We start from the raw sequence: 27,774 nt of genomic DNA, 5'->3' as shown, positions 1-27,774 counted from the left end.
AACTGGCATATTTTTATATCTGGGAAAAAAAATCATAATTAAAACCGTTTAAATAAGTGTATAATATTAAAAACAAAATTAAAACAATAAATTCTAAACTTAATAATGTAACAAGTAAATGTTTACGATTAGAAGAAAAAACACAAATACCACAAAAAAATATAATAGAAAAAAAGATAATTTTCATTAGTTTTAATAATTTAACAAAAATATTGGTCATTTTCCATATAAAACAGGATATCGACTACTAGCGATAAAGCGAAGTCTTACTTTTGGGCATTCATTCATTACTAATAGTTTCCTACCCAAGGGCAAATCTTTCACTGCAAACCCAGTATTCTCCTATCTTTTCTATTTTCTGCCTTACTCTTAGTCTCCGCATATGTTCCATGCATCTTAATTTCGTCTATCATTGATATCTTCATCTACCACGAAATCTTTTCCCGTTCACCGTTTCTTCCAGTTCATCCTTCTGTAGGCAGTTTCTTTCTCAGCCAGCGACCCAGACAATTCCTTGTTTCTCTTCCTGATTAAATTCAGCATCATTCTTTGTTCACTCACTCTTTCCATCACAGCTTCATTTCTTATTCTGTCTGTCCATTTCACATCCTCCATTCGTCTCCACATTTCAACCATGTTTCTGACACATACAATGCCACACTCCACACAAAGCATTTCACTAGTCTCTTCCTTAGTTCTTTTTCCAGAGGTCCGCAGAAGATGATCCTTTTTCTATTAAAAGCTTCCTTGGCCATTTTTATTCTTCTTTTGACTTTCTGGTAGTAGCTCATGTTACTGCTTGTAGTACACCATAAGTATCTGAAGCTGTCCACTTGCTCTGCTGTCTCATTTAGAATTCGCACTTTCTTCACAGTCTACTATATACAATCACGAAGCTTTAGTTTTGAGGGTGCTAGAAACAATAGACTGTGACGGTACTATTTTGCATTGCCTGTAATGAGGCGATATTAGCGATCCTAGTGGTGAGCAACTACTAATGTTTGCATATTTACTACGTATTGAGCTTCGCGACTGTATATACTAGACTGTGCTTTCTTCTTTACTTTTCTTACAAATAACAATAGTCTTCGTTTTAGGACCGAATTTTGAAAGGTTATTGTATTTAACTAGAGTCTCTCTCTTAGCGGAAGAGAAACCATGCTGGTCTTAGCTCTGCCAGATTAAATAAATAAATCACTAAATTAATTAATTAATTAAATTGCTTTAATTTATTTCTCTAATTATTTATTCATTCATTCATTCATTCATTCATTCATTCATTCATTCATTCATTCATTCATTCATTCATTCATTCATTCATTTTCTTTCTTTCTTTCTTTCTTTCTAAGATACTCAACAGTCTTCGACAAGACCTTGTCATAGTTCATGTAGTAGAGATTTTTCAAAACGTAACACATTATTAGACATGCTTCAGCATACTCCAGATTCCTATCTCATGTAACAAGATATGTGAAATAACAATGGTTCCAAATTATTTCATAATCGACTATAAATACTTTACACATATTTAATATTTATATTATTTCCACCCATAATTTATTCTTTCCTCTTTCCTTCACCCATTTTCTTCATTCTACCTTAAACTCTTTCCTTCCTTCTTTCTTTCTTTCTTTCTTTCTTTCTTTCTATCTTTTTTCTTTCTTTCTTCCTTCCTTTCTGCAATCATTTTTCTTTCTTTCTTCTTGCAAACTTTTTCTTTCTTTCTTCCTTTCTTTCTCTCTTTCTTTTTTTCTTTATTTCCTTCTTCCTTCCTCCAAAGTATTTTCTTCTTTCCCTTCATTATTTAACTTCATTTCTTTCTACTTTCAATTATTTTTACCGCAGCTGTTTCCTTAAACCTGTTCTTGATTTTTACTGAAGTCTTCTACTTTTTTCTTCCTTTAACACGTTCTGTCTCTCTTTCTAAATCTATTTCCCGTCTTAATTTAATTTTCTTTCTTCAAATCTTCTCTCTTCTTTCAAATCTATTTTTTTCCATACTTGCTCTTTTTATTCTTTTTGTTGCCAACTCTTTCTTACTTCACTTTTCTAATCATTTCTTGTTTCTCTTTTCCAAGTCTTTCTTGCTTTCCTTTTCCAACTCTTTCTTGCTATTTGCAACTTTTTTGCTTTTCTTTTTCAAACTCCTTTTGTCTTTCAATTTTAAAATCTCTTGCTTTCTTTTTCCACCACTTTCTTGCTATTTCCAACTCTTTCTTGCCTTCCTTTCCCAGATCTTTCTTCCTATTTCCAACTCTTTCTTACTTTCCTTTCTGAAACTCCTGTTGTCTTTAAATTTTCTACCACTTTCATGTTATTTCCCACTCTTTCTTGCTTTCCTTTCCCAAATATTTCTTGCTATTTCCAACTTTTTCTTGCTTTCCTTTTCCAGCCATTTCTTGCTCTCCTTTCCCAACTCTTTATTGCTCTTCTTCCATATCTTTCTGTTTTCTTTTCGCAACTCTTTCTTGCTATTTCCAACTTTTTATTACTTTTCTTTTTCAACTTCTTTTGTCTTTCAATTTTCAACTTTCTCTTGCTTTCTTTTTCCACCACTTTCTTGCTATTTCCAATTCTTTCTTGTTTTCCTTCCCCAACTCTTTCTTGTTATTTTAAACCTTCTCTTGCTTTTCTTTCTCAACTTCTTTTGTCTTTCAATTTTCAGCTCTCTCTAGCTTTCTTTTCCACCACTTTCTTCCTTTCTTTTCCACCACTTTCCTGCCTTCCTCTTTCACCACTTTCTTGCTTTCCTTTTCCACTACTTTCTTGCTTTCCTTTTTCTACTCCTGAAAGACTATTTGGCATCGTTGATGCAAAAAGTACACAAGAAGACAATTTTATGCCAACATTTAATTCAGAAGCAAACAACTTAAAACTTATAATGAGCTAATTATTCACTAAATAATAACAAACCGTAATGAACGATTGTGGCTAGTTTGTAATAAATAAAAATATAGAAAATCTGATTTTCGGTAAAATCACTTTAAAGTTTATACTCGTAATAAGCGTTATAAATATAGTAAACACATATAAGTAGAATAAAGATATAATGATTAAATATTCACTACAATATTCGTTAAGATGCTGTAGATGATCAAAATTGACCAAAACACTGTTGAGCGTTCCCTAAAGACAACAGGCACCAACACTCTACAGACAGACAAACAGTGGAATTCGAATCTACGAGTACAATTGTACCTTCGACACAGCGTCAGAGGTGCGTCTTAACTACTACGTACACATCTGTGTTCTTGGTGTTACTAAATAACAGCACCATAACAAGAACACTGAAGCTACGTATGATGTGTCGTTTCACTTCTCTTGCGCGTACTGGATTCCGGAGGAATCACTTCCTGCCTGTCATTTACTCCTTAACAGTCGTTTACTTTCCTTCGTGACTTTTTATACCACCACCTGCTGCGAGTCGCAGCTTTTATGATGCATTCAGCACAACGAAATCGTTTACTCGCGGCTTTAATGATATATGTGCAAGGTAAGAGGGAACCACATTATAGTGGCAAGGTTCACCAGTAAAAACATAACTCATGGTAAAGGAATCGACAATTGGCATGACAGGATCAAAGACTAATTGGAAAAATTTACACCAACATCAGGTAAGAAGACTGTGCAAATAAACTTAACTGTGCTAAGTAAACATGATGTTCTTTCTAGTCTCGTTCTAAGGAAGGAAAATGTGAAATAATGTATAAAACAAATTGTTTATTGCCTTTACTATGCCTTAAATTACAGCATATTCAGTTAAAGTTCTGAAGCAGTGATGTCAAAGCAAGCGCATTTTTCTGACCTTGATGTCGTGCGTGGGCATTAAGCGCTAGGTATGGAAGGAGGAAGGATTATGTAAATGAGTAAGCAGCCTGTTGGATTAAGAAAACTGTGGTGTACAAACTTCAAATGGAATATGAAAATTTATGTCGTTATTTTTATTTGGCTTCTTTCTGTTCGATATTTTCTATATTATCTGTGAAATAAAAGTACTAACACCAATTTCTTAATATTACAGTTGTATTTTAAACGTTAATAACATAATAAAGAGTTAAGAAGGGATATTCACATAAATTCCATATTAATACAACTATACTGTACTAACTGAATGAAACACGTTGTTCATAAAGAAAGTGATATCCCCCCCCCCAAAAAAAAGAGATTGAGTATAACATGCTAAGTTGGAATTGATACTCATGATATCCTTAGACTTATAAAAGTAATCAATAAATTAATCAGAACAATATTACAGTACAAAGCGAAGTTACCTAGGTATATGTCTTAATTGTAACTAATATTACATAACAAAACTCTTATCGCATTATGCTTTTAAGGTGATATTGGTACGCAACTTCCTATCATCAGAATATTAAATTATTTTCTCGAAGTCTGCTGAAGCTATAGAGCTGACGGTTATACAACACGTTGGCATATATCTTTTGTTTATGATGTTACAGTAGTTACTTTGTTAATTCATTTCCTTACAAACATTTTCTATGCGAATATATTCAAAATTTTGAATAGGCTACACTATTTTCAGTAATACTTACAATATTTACGATATATTAGGTTTACGAAAACATACTTTCAGTACCTGTAAGGCTATTAAACAAACATATCTGAAAATTTCAGTTTCCTGTAAACAAAATATTGAGAACATATTCATTTTGAATAAAAAATAAACTTGTGATAAATGAGCATTAAAATTAAACTTACATTCCTATAATACACTTATACTTCTCAGACAAATATAGAAATTAACATGGGTATAATTTAGTAACTTCTCTTCCCTTTATCCATTCAATCAGTACTGACCATCCCTGTATATAGGTCGACCAAGCGGCATATGATAGGATATGAGATTAGGACAAATGTTTATATGAAATTTTTTGCTCTGAACGTCTTCGGAAATAAGCTCCGTAAGTGACGTAAATCCTCGTGAGTCACCCTGTAGGCTATATGTTTTCAAGCTGTATCCTGTGCTAATAGTAGTAATGACATGAAATTCTAATCACATCTAACCTGCACAGTCGCCTCTCTCTCAGTCTCGTATGTTCTACGACTGGAACTCGTCGCGTGCCATTAAAAATCGCCTCTCGTGCCAAGTATGGCACGCGTGCCGTAGGTTATCGACCCCCAGACTAGTCATTTCTAACATAAAGACAAAATTCCCGAACCATGTCACGTTACAAGTTTCTTGCAACACGAGTGAATTGAATTCCTCCTCTGCTGCAGCTAACCAAAAAATACTGCGAACAAAGTGGAATAAAAGTAGCAGCAGCAGCAATAGCAGCAGCAGCAGCAGCTGTAGTAGTAGTAGTAGCAGCAGTAGTAGTAGCAGCAGTAGTAGTAGTAGTAGTAGTAGTAGTAGTAGTAGTAGTAGTAGTAGTAGTAGTAGTAGTTTTATTTTTCCTGGCAGAGTTAAAGCCATAAGGCCTTCTCTTCCACTCAACCAGGTCTCAATAATATACATGAAATACAAAATTATTTGATAGATTACAAAACAACACAAAAGAAGATGCCTTAGAGATTACATAAAATATAGTAGGAAATTAAAAATAGTCAAGATCAGTTACATAATATAAGGAGAATATAAAATAAAGTAGAAAATTACATATAATCAAAATTACTTGCATAACATAAGGGGGGAATATATACAGTTTATAAGACAAATTGCTTGTGATAAATTCCACAATTAATTCACTTGAGACATAGGCTAATATACAGTTATTATACTAATAGGAGAATACATGTGTGTTACAAGACAAAAAGTTGAATAGCAAAATCGTACTATGTAACATACAGGTATAAACTATTAAGTAATATATGAGCCTTACAGAGAAAAAGTGGTGTAAGCCAAAAATGGGTAATGAGGGTTAAAGTAAACATTCTGTAAAATACAGCGCAAAGCAGTAATTAATATTCTATTTATTTAAACTATTAGTAGTCAGTGGATAACAAGAAGACCATATTAATTGCTACTTTGCGCTGTAATTTACAGAATTTTTACTTTAAACCTCATTACCCAACTTTGACTTACACCACTTTTGCTCTGAACGGCTCATATCAAGATGATAAAAAGGAAAAAAAAAAAAAGAGGAAGAAAGGGAGAAAAAATAATAACTTGGTCGTTTAAGATTAGTTAGAAACTTCCGCAAGGATGAATTGAATTGAAAGAGAAGTGGGAGGAGAAATTTAGAAGGTACGCAAAACGCGTCCTCGCAAAGGGTTCGGGGCTCAAAGAAACTGAACATGTGAGCTCCAACGCTCTTCACCACTTGTCTCACTCCGGGTTACGCTGCTCCACTGAAGGAGCTCTAGAAAATTTTGGAAGGGGAAAGCCGAAAATGGACGTAAGAGTCCGCAAGAGTCTAGTTCTGTTCAATAAAAACATTTCTAAGTAGAGTGTACTTAAAAGATTTTATACTCCGACTGTTTATGATTTCCTGTGACAAGGAATTCCAGAAACGAGCTGTGTGTAACTCATTGTGAAGGAAGCAGAGCAGAGAGATATTTGATGATATGGTGTTCATAGAACAAGGTTATACTGTGAACGTGTATCACGGTTGTGGTGGGATGCTGAAAGTGATGATGAAGAACCTAATAATAGTGTAAATACTGATGCATCTGCTATTATTGCGGATTTTAACATTCAAACTACAACTAGTGGTAATAACAAATGACGAAGGGGACAAATATTAAGCATTCTACAGAATCAGTGATGGCACAGCTTTCTTGTCACACAAGGATCTTAGGATTTCGTTGCCAAAAATTGAAAATATATGTGTAAATTAAACCAAAACGCAATTATAATTTAAAAATATTATTGATGAAAACAAAATAATGGCTTTTAAAGGAATAAAAAATTGTGATTGATGATAAAATTTTAAAGTGGATATCACATTTTAACTATTTGGGGAAGCAACGTTAAACTGCAGAGCAAGAGAAATGCAAGTCTGCCAAGAAAGCACTCGAATTTGAGAATGAGTGGCACAAGGAAAAAAGATTACCAAGGGGTCGGGAAGTGAAAATGGGAAGTGAGAATAATAGGGGTGGGATTGTAAGGAGAAATTTGTAAGACTCAAATCTAGTGACTAATGACGATACGGAAAATTTTAGAAGGATGATGGTAAAAAAAAATGCGACGAATTAAGTCAGAAGTTAAGTGAGACGTTGGGATTAACAAAGAATGGACAAGTATGGTGGAGTAGACGAGATTTTATAGCGATAAGGAGACAAACGAGTGAAAAAAGTACAAGTTATGAAGAGGGAGGGGGAGCGGTCAGTGAAAGAAGTAGAGATCAGTGCTGATAACGATCTCTTTTACTAACAGGGAAAATGACTAGTGAATAGTATGTTTCGAGTTAGTAAGTGACCAATATTAGTGAACTAGTAAACGATCAAAAGAAGAGTAAATGGAAAGATTAATTTCAAGGCATCAGAGTAACGAAGCTGTGAATAGTAGGTATTATTGATGGTGCATAGAAGTTGTTATAGCGAATAGTGAGCTGAATAACGAATCGGCTGTAGAAGTGAACTGGTATAAACAGCAAGTATATGTAAACTAGTGAATAAATAATGAACAGCAAAAACAAGGTAGAATAAGTATTAAATAGACGATAAGCTGACCAGTAAGAGGGGAGATAGCTAGTGGGATTAGGGTAGTTTTATTAAAGTATACTGCAAAGAAGTGTTATTTTATTTGTAATGATTGTTAGTGGTGGCACCTATAAGTGAAAAATGTGAGGTAGGCCTACACCATCACATGTAAGAAATGCTGTGACGAAATATACAGAGTGAGTCAGGAAGAAAAATACATGGTTTGAGGGGTGATAATATTGATGATTCTGAACAAAAAAAGCTTATATAAACAAATGTCCTGTTCTTAACGGGCTGGGTAACTTTCGGTGATGGACCCCGGACTCATTTCACCGGCATTATCACCTTTATCTCATTCAGACGCTAAATAACCTAAGATGTTATTAAAGCGTCGTAAAATAACCTACTAAAATAAAAAAATAAATTCTTAACGGTTTCGGAGAAAACTAATGGAAACAATGAGGAACGGGAAAAGTGCAGGTGATAGTAAATTAAAACATGGTTACCTTATGTTCTGTTTAAATGCGTACTTTTCTTCACAGAACTTGTTCGAAAAATTCACCGTCAACTTCAATGCACTTTGCAGCTTTTGTAGACAGCTGCTGTGTTGCTGATCTGAGTTGATTCGGACATTCCTTTACTTGAGCACAGCATGTAAAATGCGAGCGAGAAGTTCCGCCCTTGTTTCCGCTTTGCGATTGTACCGTAAAAAATCTCGGAGTACATTTCGAATCTAATCTCAATTGGGATACGCATGTTAAATATACATGTAAGAAGGCATTCTCTATTCTCCATTCACTAAAAAGATTGTATCATTATCCATCTAAATTAAAACAGACGCTGGTACAGACACTCATTCTACCTCACTTCGATTATTGCGACGTTTTGTTCAGTGATCTCAGGATTGATTCCGCTCAGAAACTACAGCGTGTTCATAACTCGTGCGTCCGCTTCATTTGTAATGTTCGATACTATGATCATATCTCACCTTCTTTCAAGAAGTTATCATGGCTTAGGTTACATGAGAGGATAAATCTGCACTCACTTTCTCTCTTATATCGAATTATGCACTCTTCATCCCCCTATTATTTATTCGCTCGATTTCATACTCTCTCTCGCTATCATAATATTAATACTCGATCACAACGCGATAACACGCTAGAAATTCCACTTCACACATCATCTCTGTATTCCTCATCCTTCACTGTTGCTACCTCTCGTCACTGAACTCTCTGCCGCCTGAAGTCAAGGGCTGCCGAACATTGAATTCTTTCAAATCCAAGTTAGAAAATTATCTTATGACGAGTTGCCAAACTAACTTACTATTATGACAAGTGTTGTATTGCATGTTTCCACGTATTCACATTTTTTTTATGTTCTAATGATATCCAACTTATTTTATATTTTTGTTTTCATATTTTCCGATAATGTTATATCTCTAATGTGATAAGTTGAGCTATATATAATCTTAATTTGTCTTATTGTGTGTACTTAGAAATATTGTATTCTCTGTATACTTTGTACTGCACTATTTTATTACTACTATTAGTATTATTATTATTATTATTATTATTATTATTATTATCATCATCATTATTACTATTCTTATTTATTATTATTATTATTATTATTATTATTATTATTATTATGAATAATTGTCTTTTTTTGTATGCCTCATTTATTTTGACCTGCTGTTCACATATTATTATGCTTTTTTCTTTCTTTCTGTATGTTATATATTATGTCTGATTTCTTCTTATTTGTTGTTTATATTTTTTATTATTACTATTATCTTATTCAGTTTTGTGTATAAAACTGTAGTGTAATTTGTAAATTTGTAGTGTTTTTGTAACGCAGTCTTTACTCCTGGTTGAGTGTTAGAGAAGGCCGTATGGCCTTAACTCTGCCAGGTTAAATAAATCATTTATTATTATTATTATTATTATTATTATTATTATTATTATTATTATTATTATTATTATTATTATTATTATTGTAGACTTCGCTCTCAAACCAACCCCAAACACAGTAATCCAATAGAGTAAGATCGGGTAACCTCGGTGACCAAGAAATGACTCCACCGCGACCGATCCAACACCCAGGATACTTTCATTGATCCTCCTACAACCTAATGTCGATTTGGTTGTGTCCTCATATGAGTGCTGTTGAAGGACATGAGACTTATGCCCGTGATTTTCAAACAGCTGTATGTCAGATACTGTTATGTCCCGCATATGTTCATACAAGTCCCGCACTGTGGCGTCGTGGTCTAAGGCTGGTTCGAGTCTTCATGCGCGAAGAAATTTTCTCATGAAATTTCGGCCAGTTTATGGGAACGGTGCCCACCCAGCTTCGTGATGCACTTTGGGAGCTACGATAGGTAGCGAAAATCCGGTTTCGCAAACCAGCTATAACGGCTTGGGGGATCATCGTGCTAACCACACGATACCTCCATTCTGGTTGGATGATCGTCCACCTCTTCTTCGGCATGTGGACGTGAGGCCAGTAGCCGGCTGGTCGGTCTTGGCCCTTCATGTGCTGTAGCGCCATGGATTTACTTTACTTTTTATGTTCATACAAACCTTTTTGTTCAGAATCACCAATATTATCATTCCTCACAACATGTACCTTTCCTCCTGACTCACCCTGTATATCATATCATGTGATATCATTTTAATTATTTTAGTTGCAACGTCTTACCATTACGGTAACGATATTCAAATGAAATTAGAAATATTCCAGATATTCTATGGTACAATTAGAAGAGTATTTGGTAAACGAGCTAAAATTTTATAAAAGTATGGCGACACCTGCGCTTCTTTACGGAAATGAATGCTGGGGAATGAAACGCAAAGATGGAAGCAGTGTACAATCCTCAGAAATGAAAATTTCAACTGTAAAAAGGATACTCTCGACATTAAGAATGAAGAAATAAGGAAAAATTAGAACTTGAACCTATCAATAAAATTAGCAGTAATAAAATATAAAACTAAACTAGTAAACATCTGAAAAGTATGAACGGTGACAGCCTTTCAAAAGCAGCATGGCAATATGGGTCACATTGTAAGAAATTTGGGAAGACATTAAGAATGGAGAAATAAGGAAAAATTAGAACTTGAACCTATTAATTATCACTAATAAAATATAAAACTAAACTAGTAAACATCTGAAAAGTATGAACAGTGATAGCCCTTCAAAAGCAGCATCGCAATATCGGTCACATTGTAAGAAATTTGGGAAGACCGAGAAAACGTTGCAATACTGAGCCGGAAGAGGTCAGTGGGCCTAATTTGCGAAGGTGATTATATTGATGAATTTTAAATTATATACGCCTTTCATGTTTATAACATGACAAAAGAATATCAAAATAACAAGGGACACAGAGTGAAAACTTTTGTAGAAAATTGTCACAATTAAATTTTCTCCACTTCATATTTCATAATATTTTCCGGGCTTCTAACTTCGATCTCTTGACTGAAATTATCATCAGGGGCTACGTCATAGCTATGATAGCACTGTCTGGGTTGTAACACTGTCACAGTTGCATACTATAGGCATGTTATTACAGGTGTAAACACCTTTAAGGTGACACCCATCATTACCATAGTGCGGGCATTCAATACGAGTTTTTATTCAACAGAGAAGAGGAAGTGAGGAAAGAAAGATATTTGTCCTTCAAACGTATTTTTTCCTGCGTCAAGAGGCAGGAAGGGCGGTTAATTAAGGGGTAAATTAGGTCAATACCATCCGGTGCCTGAAACCAGACACGCTCTAGGATATGCATCACTCTTCGTGCGAACTGCCCTTGTAAGGCCATAACAGTTGAATCTCATGACCTTGCTGATGTAAGGTTACTCTTACTTTTTATTAAGTAATGCGTTATATAGGATTCTTGTGATGTAATATCAGAGTGAGGTTAGATAATCAATACCTAATAAATAAGGCACTTTTATGCTTCAAACTACCATGATATGATGTCAGACACAATACAGGGGAAAAAGTAAGCGAGTAATAAAGTTCAGATCACATAGAAAATAGAATTGCATATCTCATGCACAAACAAAAGTAGCAGTTTGTATACTATGCTAGTGCGGCCCCGAGATCTATTAAGCCTTCTGAAAAAACAGAGTGGTTGGTAAAGTCAACCATTACTATGAAAAATGCGGTAAACTGAGTCCTTGAAAAAAAAATATATAGGTATAGTGGCATACTCAGTTCCGGCTAAATCTCGTCAAAACAAAATCTTGCGTCACACTTTTTCCCGAATTGGAAAGACAACCAACCAGCCTACAGTAGTACTAATTGTTTGGTGTGGTTAAAAATGTTGGCATTATGTTTTAGATGTTTAAAATTAATAAAAACCTGCCGAGTTTCCTTATATTTCGATTTTTTTGTTGGCTTTGTTGTTATTTAACGACGCTGCATCACTACTAAGTTATTTAGCGTCAATGAAGTTAATGATAGGTAGTTTTTAGACAAGGACTCGCCACAGATTACATGGCATTTCCCTTACTGTTGGGGAAAACCTTCGAATAAACATAACCAGGTAATCAACCCAAGTGAGAATGGAACCCACGCCCGACACCAGTTCCCAATTAGCTACCAATTTTAAGTTTACGAATTCTTATCTTGTAATACTTTGATTCGCTGTGTGAATTTTTGCCTTTAAAATTTTCTTTCATTTCGATTACCTATTTCTTATTATCCCTACTTCTCAATGAAATATAAATATTGGACTGGATGTCCTTTAATATATGGAGTGAAATCGGCCCAAAGACAGACTGTAAATGTCGCTTTTGGTCTGAAGTACCGTTAGTCTACTGTAGTAAAAAAAATTTAATCCTTGAATACTTTAATTTTACTATCTTCATGTACAATAGACATTAATGCTACGTGAAGTATTCCTTAACGTCTTTTGGATACAAAAACGAAAGCATGACATACTTAAGGAAGCTACTGTTTACTAAATTCATTCTTTGTTTATTAGTCAGGCCGAGTGACTGTATTTTCCTGCATTATGTCATAGCGCATTACGAACAAAATTAACTTCAAAATGTTTTACAAAACTATATTCATCCATCCATCCATTCATAACGTTCTGCCCAGGGACAGGTCTTTCACTGCAAATCCAGGATTCTCCATTCCTTCTTATTTTCCGCCTTCTCCTTAGACTCCGCATATGATTCATAGTATATCTTAATGTTGTTTATCATCTGACATCTTCTTCTGTTCTAACTTTTCTTACATTCACCATTCCTTCCAGTGGCATTTTCTTCTTAGTCAGTGACCCAGTCAATTTCTTTCTCTCTTCCTTATCTGTGTCAGCATTACTCTTTCTTCACCCACTCTTTCCAACACAGCTTCATTTCTTATTCTGTCGGTCCATTTCACATGATCCATTATTCTCCACAGGCCTATTCATATTTCATATTATTCTAGTAGTTTTCCTTCACTTCGTCTCATACAATGCCACACATAACACTTCACCAGTCTCTAATTAGTTCTTTTTCCAGAGGTTCGCAGAAGATGATAACTTACTTTTTCTATTAAAAGCTTCCTTTGCCATTGCTATCCTCCTTTCTAAATTCCTGGCAGCAGCTCATGTTACTATTTATAGTACACCCCAAGTATTTGAAGCTGTCCACTTGTTCCACTGCCTCATTTAGAATTCGAAAGTTTATCTTATTTATTTTTCTTCCGATAATCAAGGTTGTTTGTAGTTATCTTCATCTCACACTACTCACAGCTGTCACTTAGCTCCAGTAGCATTTCCAGTAACAGTTCTTCACTAAATCCTTCCCTTTGACATTTCTTCTTCTATTGATATTAGAGAAGAGAAATTCGCTCCGGCGTCGGGGATCAAACCCGGTTCCTTGGTGCTACATACTAAGCGCTCTAATCATTGAGCTACGCCGAAGTTCAATCCACAGCACGGGATCGAATCCCTCTCCTTCAGTGCTTTTCCCTTTGTGGTCTGACTCCAAGTTCCACATGTATGTTGATATACACTAAAGTTTACCGAGTATCAGGTTGCAAATAGGATCTCTCCCTCTTGTCCCTAGACCAGAACTCTCTGCGCGTTGACATGAAGCAATCGGAGAATGCTATAAAATAAAATGACGATTCGGACGAAATTATGTTGATGCCTAACATATGGGCAGGGGATAACTCAGAGAAAATCACAAACATCTAAATTATTCGCCACAAGTGTCACTAGGATTTTTCAATTAAAATAATCCGGGAGTCGAACTCGCATCTGAACGCCTGCGTGAGGAACTGATAGTCAGGGATGTCAAGCGCGGGCACATTGTATCCTCTGACAAGAAGTCTTAGAGATCTTGCGCTTACAGAATCGCATGCTGGCATACGCTTAAAAGAGATTCTAAGTTATACGCTGCAAAAGTTACACTGGTTGCACAGCACGGCTCCCTGAATAAAAATATCTAATAATCTTCTGTTCTAATTTTAACAGTTTACTCAAAGAAATACTGTAGTTGCTGCAAGTCCTATATCTTCGTAAAAGTAACAGTATTGTGGGGTTGAGAAACTCGTTTGTGCAAGATCACGAGTATTAACGAATAGTCAAGAGGACACGCACTATTAAACAGCTGATATCAGTGAGTGAGGTACCACCTGCGGGTAGGCTACAGTTATGGGCAAGGTTCAGGCATTTTCTTTGTACGAGCTTCATGATATTCACTTAATTTATGGAAAGGCGAGGTGTGTCGTGAAGGCAGGACTTCGAATTTATCAAGAAGGCCTTCCACTGTGTCGACGTGCTGTACATTGAACGTTTGTTGCTGTTGCCCAAAGACCTAGATTAATATGAAATCGGTAATCTGATCAGTGATTGCTACTCGTCCTCACAGGATGATATTTTATTATATTACAATGAAAGTACGAGACACAAGAAATATCTTTTTGTTCAGTAGCTTGTGCAAGTTGAGTAGGTTATATTTCGGAATATGTAGGCTATTATATATATTTCGCGTGTTAAACATTACAGTGCCTAGTTAACTAGTTTCAGCCTGTTATTGGCCATCTTCAGAACGGGTTGGTGCTGGTCTTCGCGCCTTTTGTTTGTGTTTCCTGTGAGGGTGTGTTTGTGTAGTGTAATGTGGAGTCAAAGAGAGTGTGTGTTCTGAAATTGAGTTGTGTGTTGAGAATTTCATTTGGATGTGTTTTGTGTGTCTATACATATTTCGTATTGTTTTAATGTGTTTAGTTTCTGGCTTTTTTGATTGAATATGTAGAATTTCCATGTCTGCCCAATTGCCTCAGCTCTGATAGGTCCAGGTCGCACCCCCAGACGAGAACCCATGAACCACAGGGTCCCAAGCTCTAAACCAGTCATGTCTATTGATGTCCATAGGAGCAAGCGCGCGCTTTAGAGCTCAGGGGAGCCTGAGCGCTTTACAGCGGAAAGGGAAGAGACAGACGAAAGAAGTATATGCTGCTTGGTCGAGCTATAGTCAGGGATGGCCAGCACTGATTCAATAGATAAAGAGAAAAAGAACTTATTAAAACTGTATCCATGGTAATTTTTAGATCTGTCTGAGAAGTTTAAGTGCATTATAAGCATGAGAGTTTTAATTTTAAAGCTCAATTTTCACAAGTTTGTTTTTTTTTTTATTCAAAAGAAATATTTTTTCAACTTTTTTAAATAGAAAAGTGAAATTTTCAGATATAGGCCTATTTATTTTCTGACCTTACAGAATGTTTTCGTAAATCTAATATACCGTAAATACGTATTACTGAAGATAGTGTATTGAAAATTTTGAAAATATTCGCATGGAAATTGTTTGTAAGGAAATGAATTAACAAAGCAACTACTGTTACATCATAAGCAAAAGATACGTGCCTATGTGTTGTAAAAATGTCAGTTCTATAGCTTCAGCATATTTCGAGAAAATAATTTAATATTCTGATGATAGGAAGTTGCTCACCAATATCACCTTAAAAGCATAATGCGATAAGAGTTTTGTTATGGAATATTAGTTACACTTAAAACATATAAACTTTGCTTTGTGCTGTAATATTGTTTTGATTAGTTTATTGATTACTTTTATAAGGCTAAAGGTACCATCAATATCAATTCCGACTTATCATGACATACTCAGTCTCTTTTTTGGGGATATCACTTTTTTATGAATGATGTGTTTCATCCATTTAGTACAGTACATTTAAAACACAAATGCAATATTAAGAAATTGGTATTAGTACTTTTGTTTTACAGACAATATAGATAATATCAAACAGAAAGAAGCCATATAAAAATAACGACATAAAATTTCACGTTCCGTTTGTTTTCTTAATCCAACAGACTGATTATTCATATACACAACCCTTCCTCTTTCATACTTAGCGCTTGATGCCCGCGCACGACGTCAAGGTCAGAAAAATGCGCTTGCTTTGACATCACTGCTCTAAACCCTTACATCTGTAACGATATTGGAGACCCGTAATACTACTCCCAAGACTTAACTCTAGCCTATTTTTGAATATAGCAGAAGATAGATGAAATAAGGGGAAGGTGTGTGTGAGTGAAATGAAAGGGGGGAAGTGTAGCAACCCAAAAAATAACCTGTGCAGCGTTGTTTTGTCCACCACAAATTCTATCATTACCAGGCCACAGCCCGAACACCTGTGCTAGCGCTATACCACAGGACGCGGCAAGTCTACTGTCAGTTCCTTGCTAAACATGTAGGATAATATAGAGGATATCATAAAAAAAAAAAACATACATACAATATTTAATTGCTTATGCAGTTCAATAACTTTAGATATCGAGATTCATACATAGCAAAACCATTCCCGCATAACAATAGATATATCATATGAAATTATGCATCTCATTACGAGTGACTAAGTTGGCGGGGTCCGATTTAACAAGGCAACTCTGTATATAGTGTTGGGCATTGTGCCACTGTCACACGTTCTTGACACAATACATGAGGATAGGCCACCAAAGGGGAACGGAGAGGTGGAACATAAACTGAGAAGGATTCAATCCGGCTTAGTGGATAAAACGTCAGCACGGAGAGCTGAAAACCCGGGTTCGGGTCCCGGTGCCGGAGTGAATTTTTCTCTGTTCTACCCATTCTTCACTATATGATAATGCAGAATTCTTCCACGGAAATATCATTTGTGGCTTAGTGGATAAAACGTCAGCACGTAGAGCTGAAAACCCGGGTTCGGGTCCCGGTGCCGGAGTGAATTTTTCTCTGTTCTACCCATTCTTCACTATATGATAATGCAGAATTTCTGCACGGAAATATCATTTGTACTTCGGTACATCATAATAATATAAATGAAGGTGATAATGCGGGTGAAATGAGTAATCAGGTAACTTGCTCCGATCAAGATTCGAACCCGGGCCATTTGGTTTCGCGGTCAGACGCGCTAACCGTTACTCCACAGGTGTGGACTAGGATGCCCTTTATCACCTACTCTGTTCTGTGCAACATCTACTTAGAGGAATTAGTAAAGAACTGTTTTCAAAACACGGGAGGAGTGGTAGTAGGAGGAAGAAGATTGAAGTTCATAAGATTTTCTGATGGCAGAAGAGTGGATGATACTAAGGGATATGTTACTGGAACTAAATGACAGCTGTGAGCAATATGGCATGAAGATAAATACAAAAGAAAAGAAAGAAGGTAAACTTTCAAATTCTAAATGAGGCAGTAGAGCAAGTGAACAGCTTCAAATAATTGTAGTGTTGCTGCCAGAAGTCAAAAGGAAGATATAAAAGGTAAAGGGAAACTTTCTATAGAAAAAGAAACATCTTCTGCGGACCTTTGGAAAAAGAACTAAGGAAGAGACTAATGAGTGATTTGTGTGGAGTGTAGCATTGTATGGGGCAGAAACATGGACATTACAACGAAGTAAAGGGAAACGACTAGAAGCATTTGAAATATGGATACGAAGTAGAACGGGGCTTATGAAATAGACATGATAAGGAACGAAGCTGTGTTGGAAAGAGTGGGTGAAGAAATAATTATGCTGAAACTGATCAGGGAGAGAAACAAAAATTGTGTGGGTCACTGGCTGAGAAGAAACTGTCTACTGAAGGATGCACTGAAAGAAATGGTGAATAGGAGAAGAGTCCGGAGCAGAAGAAGATATCAAATAACATACGGCATTAAGATATGTGAGTGATATGCGGAGACTAAGAGGGAGGCAGAAAATAGAAAAGTCTGGAGAATGTTGGGTTTGCATTGAAAGACCTGCCGTTGGACAGAACACTGTGAACGAATGACTATAAAATGCATTTATGCCATCCTAGCAATGTAAAGAGGTTGTTACTACATCCAATATCGTGCGTAATCGCTTATTATGGCACGTGTGCCAATAACAGCAATGACGTATTCGCTATGACGTAATACCGGAACGCTTAAGGTAACGTATCATTTATTTCCAATCTTTAACAATTTTGTACCACTTCTGTAATATCACATAAAACAGTTCTGTGGTTCAAAGAAACTATATTAACAAAATAAAGGAAAATTTGTAACATAAAATTTGATACCTAAGGTATAACTAGAGTTTGTAATACCTGCAAGGCCATCCATTTCTCTTTATTCAGTGCCAATGTTAGGCGCATCTAATCGATAGGAACATATGAAGACTTTGTCAGCTATGGAAGCCGAATTATTTCATAATTTATTTCCTACAATTTATAATGCTAAGATGCCATAAAGTGTTGTATCCAACTCCTGGATAATCTTATTATGACACTCATGCCATAATCATCAAGGTTGTCCACTTGCTGCTTAAAAAACTATTATGTACAACATGAAAAGGAGTTACAGTATATCTTGCTATTTTAGAGTACAGAAAATAATATTTATGTGTAGACCTATGTTCAATACCATTTCAAGAAAGCAGAAAATAGCAAAAATATTACCGATAACAAAATGAAAAACACTATTGTTACGAAACACGTAAAACATTAAATAAGCAGAATTGTCATGTTCATTATGCCTTCATTTTTTTCTTTTTTATTTTCAGGTTGTGACTCGGCTCGTGACTTTTCTACGTCATTAGAAGTAGAAGTCCAACCCTGTGCTGGCTCGGTTCTAGGCCGACAAAAGCAAGCAATTGGATTTAAGGTAAACTTATTATGGGATATTCAAACTTTTTACATACAGATAACGATGTGTAAATACTACATATATACTTATTATGTACTGTACAAAACCTGAAAGACCTAATGCTGGGTTTTCAGTGAAAGACCTGCCATTGGGCAGAAAACAATGAATGAATGAATGAAAATAAAGATTATTAAATAATAGATGTAGAGCTTCAGAAAATTCTATTTGTAACACAACGTAGGATTTAACGTAATATATTGATTCTTGCAATGTATTTGGAAATCTTAATCAGATATTACTAAATTGGTATGTTTGATCTTAAAGCGAGATTTCGAAACAAGTAGCGCCACTGAGTGTGAACTTTCTTTGTATAATTATAGCCAGAAACTGTTAGCTGCCTTATTTCTATGTCTCAATCGATTACTTTCAGCAGTTTCTTGTGCCATTTCTTAACGACATTTCATCAAGTTCCAACTGAACTACCGTTTCGTAGCCTTGAAAAACAAGAGGAGGTCAAAGCTGTTGCTATGTAGTCTTGACTTCATTGATTATGCGATATGATTGGACGGGCTTGACGTGGTTCCGATCACATACTGCCAGTACCACTCCCCAGAATTCACATGCAATGAAGCAGAAAGTAGTGATTAGGGCTACAGTTTAACCTCGAATCTTACATAATCACGAGAGATAAAGACGACGGACGAAAGATAAGACCATATACAGGATTACTCTTTTAAACACAAGGAATATAGACTGTTCACGATTACGACGTCTATAGAGTGGCTAAAAAATTTCAGCAGGTTGAAGATAACTGATGCAAGAAGACTGCAATGTATTAAGTACGCATGTACAAAGACCTACAGGCCACCGGCATAGCTCAGTAGGCTGAGGCGTTTGCCTGCCGATCCAAAGTTGCGCTCGAGCGTGGGTACAATTCTCGCTTGGACTGATTACCTGGTTGGTTTTTTTTTAGGCTTTTCCCAACCATAAGGCGAATGTCAGGTAATCTGTAAAGAATCCTCGGCCTCATCTTGCCAAATACCATCTCGCTATCACCAATCCCATCGACGCTAAATAACCTAGTAGTTGATATAGTGCCGTTAAACAACGAAGTAAAACAAATACCTACGGAACAAAGAAGAGTAAAAAGGATGCTCACAGGAACTCCTTTGGAGAAAAGATAACTGGGAAGACCTAGGCTTAGAATATTTTTACAATCTGAACGAGAACCTAAAAATTTTAAAATTTATAGCTGGAAATTGAGAATTTCATAATCTTATAAGTAAAGTAAGTCAGTCTTGATCTAAGTGACATTTAGATTTTTAAATAAAGTAAATTCGAACTTACATATTTTTTTATTTACTTATTTAACGACGCTCTATCAACTACGAGGTTATTTAGCTTCGATGGAACTGGTGATAGTGAGATGATATTTGACGAGATGAGGCCGAGGATTCGACATAGATTACCTAACATTTGCCTTACCATTTGGGAAAACCTCGGAAAAAACCCAACCAGGTGATCAGCCCAAGCGGGAATTGAACCGGCACCCAAGCGCAACTCCGGATCGGCAGGCAAGCGCCTTAACCGACAGAGCTACGCCGGTGCCTGAACTTATGAGTATAATAATGTGTACTGTCCTTAAAGGTGTCTCTCACTGTCCTACGATTACTTAGTGAGAATCAAAAATCAGTGTTGCTAAATTATTTGGTAATCCATAATTTTGACTACTGTAAATAGGAAACATTTATAACAGAGTTTACAAAACAACGCACAGACACGAAAATAATAACAGGCGTAATAATAATAATAATAATAATAATAATAATAATAATAATAATAAGAAGAAGAAGAAGAAGAATGCTGTGACCAGCCTCACGGACTAGTGGTCCGAGCTTCTGGTTACAGTTCATGATGTCCCGGGTTCGGCTCCCGGTGAGAACACAGGGATTTTTCCTTAAAGGGGAATGTCCCTGTGTTCATCCATGGTCTGGAAATTAGGTTAGACCTCTCCTGGCACCTCATAATCATCCTATCATAATATCATCGGGGCAACTTAACTCCGCCTTCCAGGCGTCCCATTCTCAGTTACAAATCAGCCATTGCCAGGAGAGACCAGAAATATCAAATGACAACCTGGTGGCATTGGGGTAAAAATAATAATGCTGTAATAGTGTTAATAATAAAGTTATTAATACAAGGATTCCTAAAATAACTGTGGAAAATAAGGATTCATTGGGTCGCCCCTTGCGTGAAAATTGAAATCTTTTAAATAATTTATTAAATTGCGATCTTACTCGTGTTAATTGTGTAAGCATGTGCGGCTTACAGCTGTTTCGGTGCTTCTTCACATCATCGTCAGAGCCTATTAGATCTCGGCGTCATCTCGAACTTCGCTGCCTGTTGTGTGGGCGCGTTCGATTGTTGAAAAGTGTTGAAATGTGGTGTCACATAGTGTGTATGTTCTGAAATTGATCGGTGTTGATAATTTGATCAGGGTGTGTTTTGGTGTGTCGGTATATTTCATATTGTTCTAGTGTGTTGAGTTTTTGATTTTTGGATTGTATGTGTAGGATTTCCATGTCTGTATTTATGTTAATGTATGTGTGGTTAGCATTAGTTATGTGTTCGACATATGTAGAAGTATTGTGTCCTCTGATTATTGCTTTAATGTGCTCTTTGTATCGAGTTTGGAATGATCTGCCTGTCTGTCCAATGTAGAAACTGTCGCAACTATTGTATGTGAGTTTGTATACGCCTGTGTGGTTGTATTTATTTGTTTGTGTTGTTTGTTTGTTGAAATGTCTTTGTAGTGTGTTTTCTGTTCTGTATGCTATGTTGTATTTCTGTTTTCTGAATGAGGATGCGATCTTGTGTGTGTTTTTGTTTTCGTATGTTAGTGTGATGTATTTTTTGTGTTCCTGTGTTTGTGTTGTGTTCTGTGTGTTTTTGTGTTTGTTGAGATTTTGTTTTGTCTTCCTTATGATGATACGATCGCCATTTAAACAATTATTTATATTCACGTGTTAAAAGTAGTGTACGAAAGATTCAACATGGGAGAAATATTTTCTTTCGACCGTAACAGTTGTCATGAAGACTAATATTTATCAAGAAGAAGAAGAAGAATGTTTTCGAGGAAACATGCCCTTTCACAGTCCACAGTTAAAAAAAAGTCATTTAGTATAGATGTGGAGGTGAAACCTGGTACGTGAGCTGTGCGAGAAGGTAAAGAATAAGCTATCAGAAAGAGAATTTGTTTCATTATTGTTAATTTATAGGAATCTACCGACACGAAAGTTCGTCTCAGACTAAAACCTATCTTCCCCCTCCATATTTATTGGTGATATAGCCACGGCACATGATAAGGTAATAGGACAGGTCTTGCCTCCTCTACTAATTATAGCTTTTATTGTGAAAGCCGGAAGCGCGATTAAATAATTTTCCTATTGAAGACATCTTATTTTATGCGGAAATTGGGATACTTTATTTACGCTTTACTATATTTCAAGGGCGTACAATTTGTCTCTGATTCGATGCATTGTGCATAGGATAAGATTCAAGCGCAAAAATACAATGATAACAATTATAGGACAGGGAAACTGAGTTACACTATGTAGATCATTAGGAAGGCCACATTGTTATACAACTGTCTGTCGGAACTCGGTAAGGTTACTACGTGACTTAAAAGGAGCAGAGTAACACATGTACCTGCCGAGACCTTGGGCAAGAACCTTCTCTCAATTACCCATTCTCTCCACATTCCAGAATCTAGTTCAAGTCCTCGAGATTAAGCATTGATTTATAGAGAAATGCTAAAGAATGACATAATATTCAAACTGCGACTTTACTTATAGCAAAAGAACCGCTTTTAAATCCTTAGACAAACTTCCAACAGATTAACCATATTGCCAAAACAAAACACGTAAGTATTTAAATTTGAAGTTTGTGGACTAAAGTGAGTATGAGAAACATCAGAAGAAACTTTGGAATATTTCAATAAAAGTAACTGAATATAAATTTTACTCTAAAATTGTTTCATTTTAGAGATGATAATGAAGCGGCGAAGATGAGGAGAGGATTTTTTTTTACATTAGTAGGTTATTTTACGATGATTTATCAACGGCTTAGGTTATTTATCATCTGTATAAGATGAAGGTGATAATGCCGATGAAATGAGTCCTGGGTCCAGCACCGAAAGTTACCCAGCATTTGCTCATATTGGGTTGGGGGAAAAGCCCGGAAAAAACCTCAACCAGGTAACTTGCCCCAACCGGGAATCGAACCCGGGCCACGTGGTTTCACGGCCAGACTTGCTAACCGTTACTCCACAGGTGTGGACTTGTGGAGGAAAAGAGTGGAGGAAAATAACTTGTAAACGAAATTATGCGTCCATGAAGTCCCGGAGCTTAAGGAACAATATTATGTGAGCTCTTAAGTTGAGTTCTACGTTTGGTTACTTTCAGAACAAGTTAGGTGTACATGGATCATATTAGCTTCCCTCTGACTCGTCTCCCCTCTCCATTTCGTGTGTTTATATGTGCTTGGTCGTATGTCTGCGTGTATAATATAGCCTGGCACTGACAATGACAACAATATTCACGTATAAAATAATAACAAAGTAAATATTTATTTAAAGCCACCTTATGGGTAACAGAAGATTATTCTCACAGTAAGTAAAACGCATCTGGATCTAGATAGGCTTACTTTCTTGTTTCATAATATAGGCCTATTTTTCATCCAAAAAATAAAAACTAGTGCTCATCATTTTCCTCTTATTTAAATTGCACTCTTTAAAACAAATATAACTATTTCATCAAAGTGAAAATGTGTTTACAAGTAAATAATATGATAAATTACTGAAAGGATTGAAATTTGAATATTCACAATTGAAAATGAGATAATACTGAAATAGAGTATATAAAATATATTTCGGCCCTGATATTTCGATTTTCTTCATTTAGAAATGTTAGTAGATTTTTTGGCTTCATTGGCGTGGATTGGAAAGAGAGGAGGCTGTTCAGTAACCTTTTTATGAAACAACGAGTCAAAGTCAGGATAGGAGAAGACATGTCAGAAGGAAGTCAAATAGGGAGAGGAGTACGACAAGGATGCCCTTCATCACCTCCCTGTTCAACATCTATTTCGAGGATTTAGTGAAGAACTGTTTTGAGAACATGAGAGGAGTGATAGTAGGAGGAAGAAGAATAAAGTGTGTAAGATTTGCTGATGATATGGCGTTGTTAGCAGAAGAGGATATGATACTAAGTGATATGATACTGGAGCTAAACGACAGCTGTGAGTGGTATGGAATGAAGATAACTGCAAACAAGACGAAGACCATGGTCATAGGAAGAAAAGTAAAGAAGGTAAACTTACGAATTCTAAATGAGGCAGTAGCAGTAGAACAAATCGACAGCTTCAAATACTTGGAGTGCACTGTAAGCAGTAACATGAGCTGCTGCCAAGAAGTCAAAAGGCGAATAGCCATGGCAAAGGAAGCTTTTAATAGAAAAAGGAGTATCTTCTGCGGACCTCTGGAAAAAGAACTAAGGAATAGTCTAGTGAAGTGCTTTTTATGGAACTTAGCATTGTATGGGGTAGAAACATGGGCATTACGACGAAGTGCAGAGACGTAAATAGAAATATTTGAATTGTGGATATGGAGAAAGATAGGGCGTGTGAAATGGACAGACAGAATAAGAAACGAAGCTGTGTTGGAAAGAGTGGATGAAGAAAGAATGATGCTGAAACTGATCAGAAAGAAGAAATCAAATTATGATTTAACGACGCTCGCAACTGCAGAGGTTATATCAGCGTCGCCGGTGTGTCGGAATTTTTGTCCCGCAGGAGTTCTTTTACATGCCAGTAAATCTACTGACATAAGCCTGTCGCATTTAAACACACTTAAATGCCATCTACCTCGGCCGTGATCGAACCCGCAACTTCGAGAATAGAAGGCCAGCGCTATACCAACTACGCTACCGAGGGCGACGAAAGGAGAAAAGGAATTGGCTGAGTCACTGGTTGAGAAGAAACTGCCTACTGAAGGATGCTCTTGAAGGAATGGTCAACTGGAGAAGATTTCGAGGCAGAAGAAGATATCAGAATTGATAGACGACATTAAGATATTGTATATGGATCATATGAGGAGACAAACAGGAGGGCAGAAAAAGGAAAGACTGGAGAATGCTGGGTTTGCAGTGAAAGACCTGCTCCTGAGCAGAACACTATGAATGAATGAATGTATTACCGTCTCTAATGCCAGACAACAGAAATTAATGATGAATAATTCTACTTGTTTTACACTGAACGTTGTAACTGGACAGAGCCTATGTATGTACACATCTATAAATAAATAAATAAATTGTGAAAATTAAATAATACGATAAATCATAGTAAAAACACAATTATTTACAATGACTAGTTGCTTCACGAGTCTCTACACATTACGAGTGATTGTAAACATTTCAAGTGTTTCAAATGAAAAAAAAAAATTATCAGAAAGAAGGAGAAATAAGTTTTCTTCTTTCCTAATGAAGTGCTCGCTATCAAATTCTCCTACTAGAGACTGATATCCAAGCATCAAGCTTTGTTTTGTTTTGGCATGTTTACTGAACATAGACCTGAAATTGTACGTCGCACTATACTCCATACATATTTACGTACACTGTTGCGGATTGCTTGGAGCCTTTAGGTAACCAAACGCAGGACTCTACCCATAAGTGACACCAATAAGGCATCACTTAAGAAACAAATAAGCCAGGAGATAATGAGATAGGGTGGGCAGTTCCTTTTTCCATTTATTCCATACATCTCTGACTTGAAACATATTACAGTAATGAATGGAAATTTGGAACCCATTTTAAAAGTGAATTATTATTATTATTATTATTATTATTATTATTATTATTATTATTACTGTATTAGTTTTGTAAAGTAAACATTATTCCTCTCTCCCCTGCTCCGTATGTCTTCGCTGGCCGCCCTACTCTTTCTTTTGCGACCCCTTTGTTAAACTACTACCAGCACACATTTGGATAGGCGTCATCCCACTTCTGGGACGTGAAACCAGTCTAGTATATACAGTCACGAAGCTCAATACGTAGTAAATATGCATCTATAGATAGTTGCTAACCACTAGGGTCGCTACTATCGCCTCATTACAGACAATGCAAAATAATACCGGCACAGTCTATTGCTCCTAGCATCCTCACAACTCAAGCTTCGTAACTGTATATACTAGACTGTGGTGAAACTCTGTGATGACTGCGTTGTCTAGAGCAGTGGTATTCAATCTAGCCGGGTTGTCTCAAGAAGTACGCATCCCACTGACTCTCTGACTACATCTGTAAAAATGCTGGCATATTTTGTTATATTTGTTGATAATTATTTTACTTAACATATTTTCATTGTTTTTGTTATTTCTCATCTAATTACAATGCAGTTTCGAGGTGCGAAGTTAAAAAAATGTATTTCGGGGTACATTAGCAAAAAATATTGGTTACCACTGGTCTAGAGTCTAGACCATCAGCCTGTCACACAAGTGTTTTGAGTTGGAATCCCTGTTAAGCTTGGGATTTTTCTTTGAAAACCCCATAATGACTTATTTTGTAGCTGGCAAGGTCGTAGCTTTGGCTTTCCTTGGGCTTCTGCCGTTTACTCAATCTTAGTCATCGACATTATTCCGTAAATGTTTCTCCGTTTAAAGGAGGACAGCAGTCCGCTTTTAGGTCGTGTTCCTCAGTGGTTTGTTGCGCAACATATTTGTTTTAATTCTTGTTTTTTTAGTTGATTATTTTACGGCGCCTTATCAATTGTTATGGTTATCTAGCGCCCGAATGGTGCCACAATGCCAACGAAATGAGCGCCAAGTTACCTAGCAGTTATTCTTAATGGGTTGAGAGAATCCCCGGAAAGAAACCTCAACCAGATAACTTGTCGCAACTAGGATTTTAACCTGGACCCACTCGTTTCACGGTCAGACATACTAAGCGTTACTCCACAGTGGTGAACTTGTTTTTGTTCATAATTGCTTTTGTAAGGAAATGAATATACACGAACATCATTTTATTTTTACTTCAATTTTTATTGTATCTTAGTTTTGGAATGTACTCCACTCCCACCCCTCTACTAGTAAAGTTCCAATCTTCCTCCACCCAGAACCAAGGCCGCGTATCCAGTCAAAGTCGCCTTACGGTCATAGTCAACAGTACTGAGTTAGTGAGTATAATACGTTCCAGAAAAATATGTTCGCGTTTTCCAGTGACGAAAGAGCTTTCAATATTGAATCATATTTTCGCACAGGTACTGTCGTCCGTTTGGCTACGTCGCATTTCGGTTTTCTCCACCCGCTTCTGCTCGCTCCTCTGTAAAGGCTAGTGGCTGGGCTATCTTAGTTACTTTCTGAAAAAATTTAATTTCTGTTAGAAACTGGACGTCTACGTAATATTAGACTATACAACTGTTTAAAATAACTTACATAAAAGGGCCTCGTTAAATAATTAACTGCCACGTGATTTCCCCCCTTTCTACGAGCCTGCGATAAAATCACTTGGACGGACAGAAGGCTGGATAGCATGTGTGAGTAATTTTATGTTTTCGGATCGGGCAGAAGTGAAGATTGAATTTACAGTACGTAAGGTATTCTTTATAGAGTAGGTACAGAATTATTTCAACACGAATTACTAGTATGCAGGACGAATTATTGGTAATTAGGAATTAGGTACAATAATCTATAATGCGATAATGTGAAAAAGAACTAAAGCCTGTATCGAAATGAACGGCCACCATATTAAACAATGTGTTTAAATATCCATATTATGATTATTTTCCAATTTAACTTCATTCTCTATATTGCACGCTAATGTGCTGTAGACAGTATAATATACACTGCATAATGAATACGTCCGAATGGATATCTCAGTTCGTGAGTAAAAACAATTATTATTGTTAATACAGTACTGTATTTTGATTAAACAAAAACCCAGTGAAAATTATCAAACTCAAAATCGCGAAATTTTCTAGTTTTTAGTAACAGGATGAACTACTTTTCTTCCCTCTTTTTCCCTAGTAAAGTGAT

At 36.2% G+C, this 27,774-nt stretch overlaps 1 protein-coding gene across 1 annotated transcript in view; it reads left to right on the top strand.

The window, feature by feature from the left end:
• The window catches only part of LOC138703376 (uncharacterized), a 194,778-nt gene that overhangs the window by 115,919 nt on the left and 51,085 nt on the right, over window positions 1–27,774 (top strand). Inside the window, exon 2 of the mRNA XM_069831202.1 lies at window positions 18,613–18,713. The gene's annotated coding sequence lies outside the window, so the exon portion shown is untranslated. The remainder of the gene's footprint in view (window positions 1–18,612; window positions 18,714–27,774) is intronic.

Source organism: Periplaneta americana, chromosome 7 (genome assembly GCF_040183065.1).
Source record: "Periplaneta americana isolate PAMFEO1 chromosome 7, P.americana_PAMFEO1_priV1, whole genome shotgun sequence".
NCBI classification, from domain to species: Eukaryota; Metazoa; Arthropoda; class Insecta; order Blattodea; family Blattidae; genus Periplaneta; species Periplaneta americana.
This window is presented reverse-complemented; position numbering and strand designations above follow the sequence as displayed.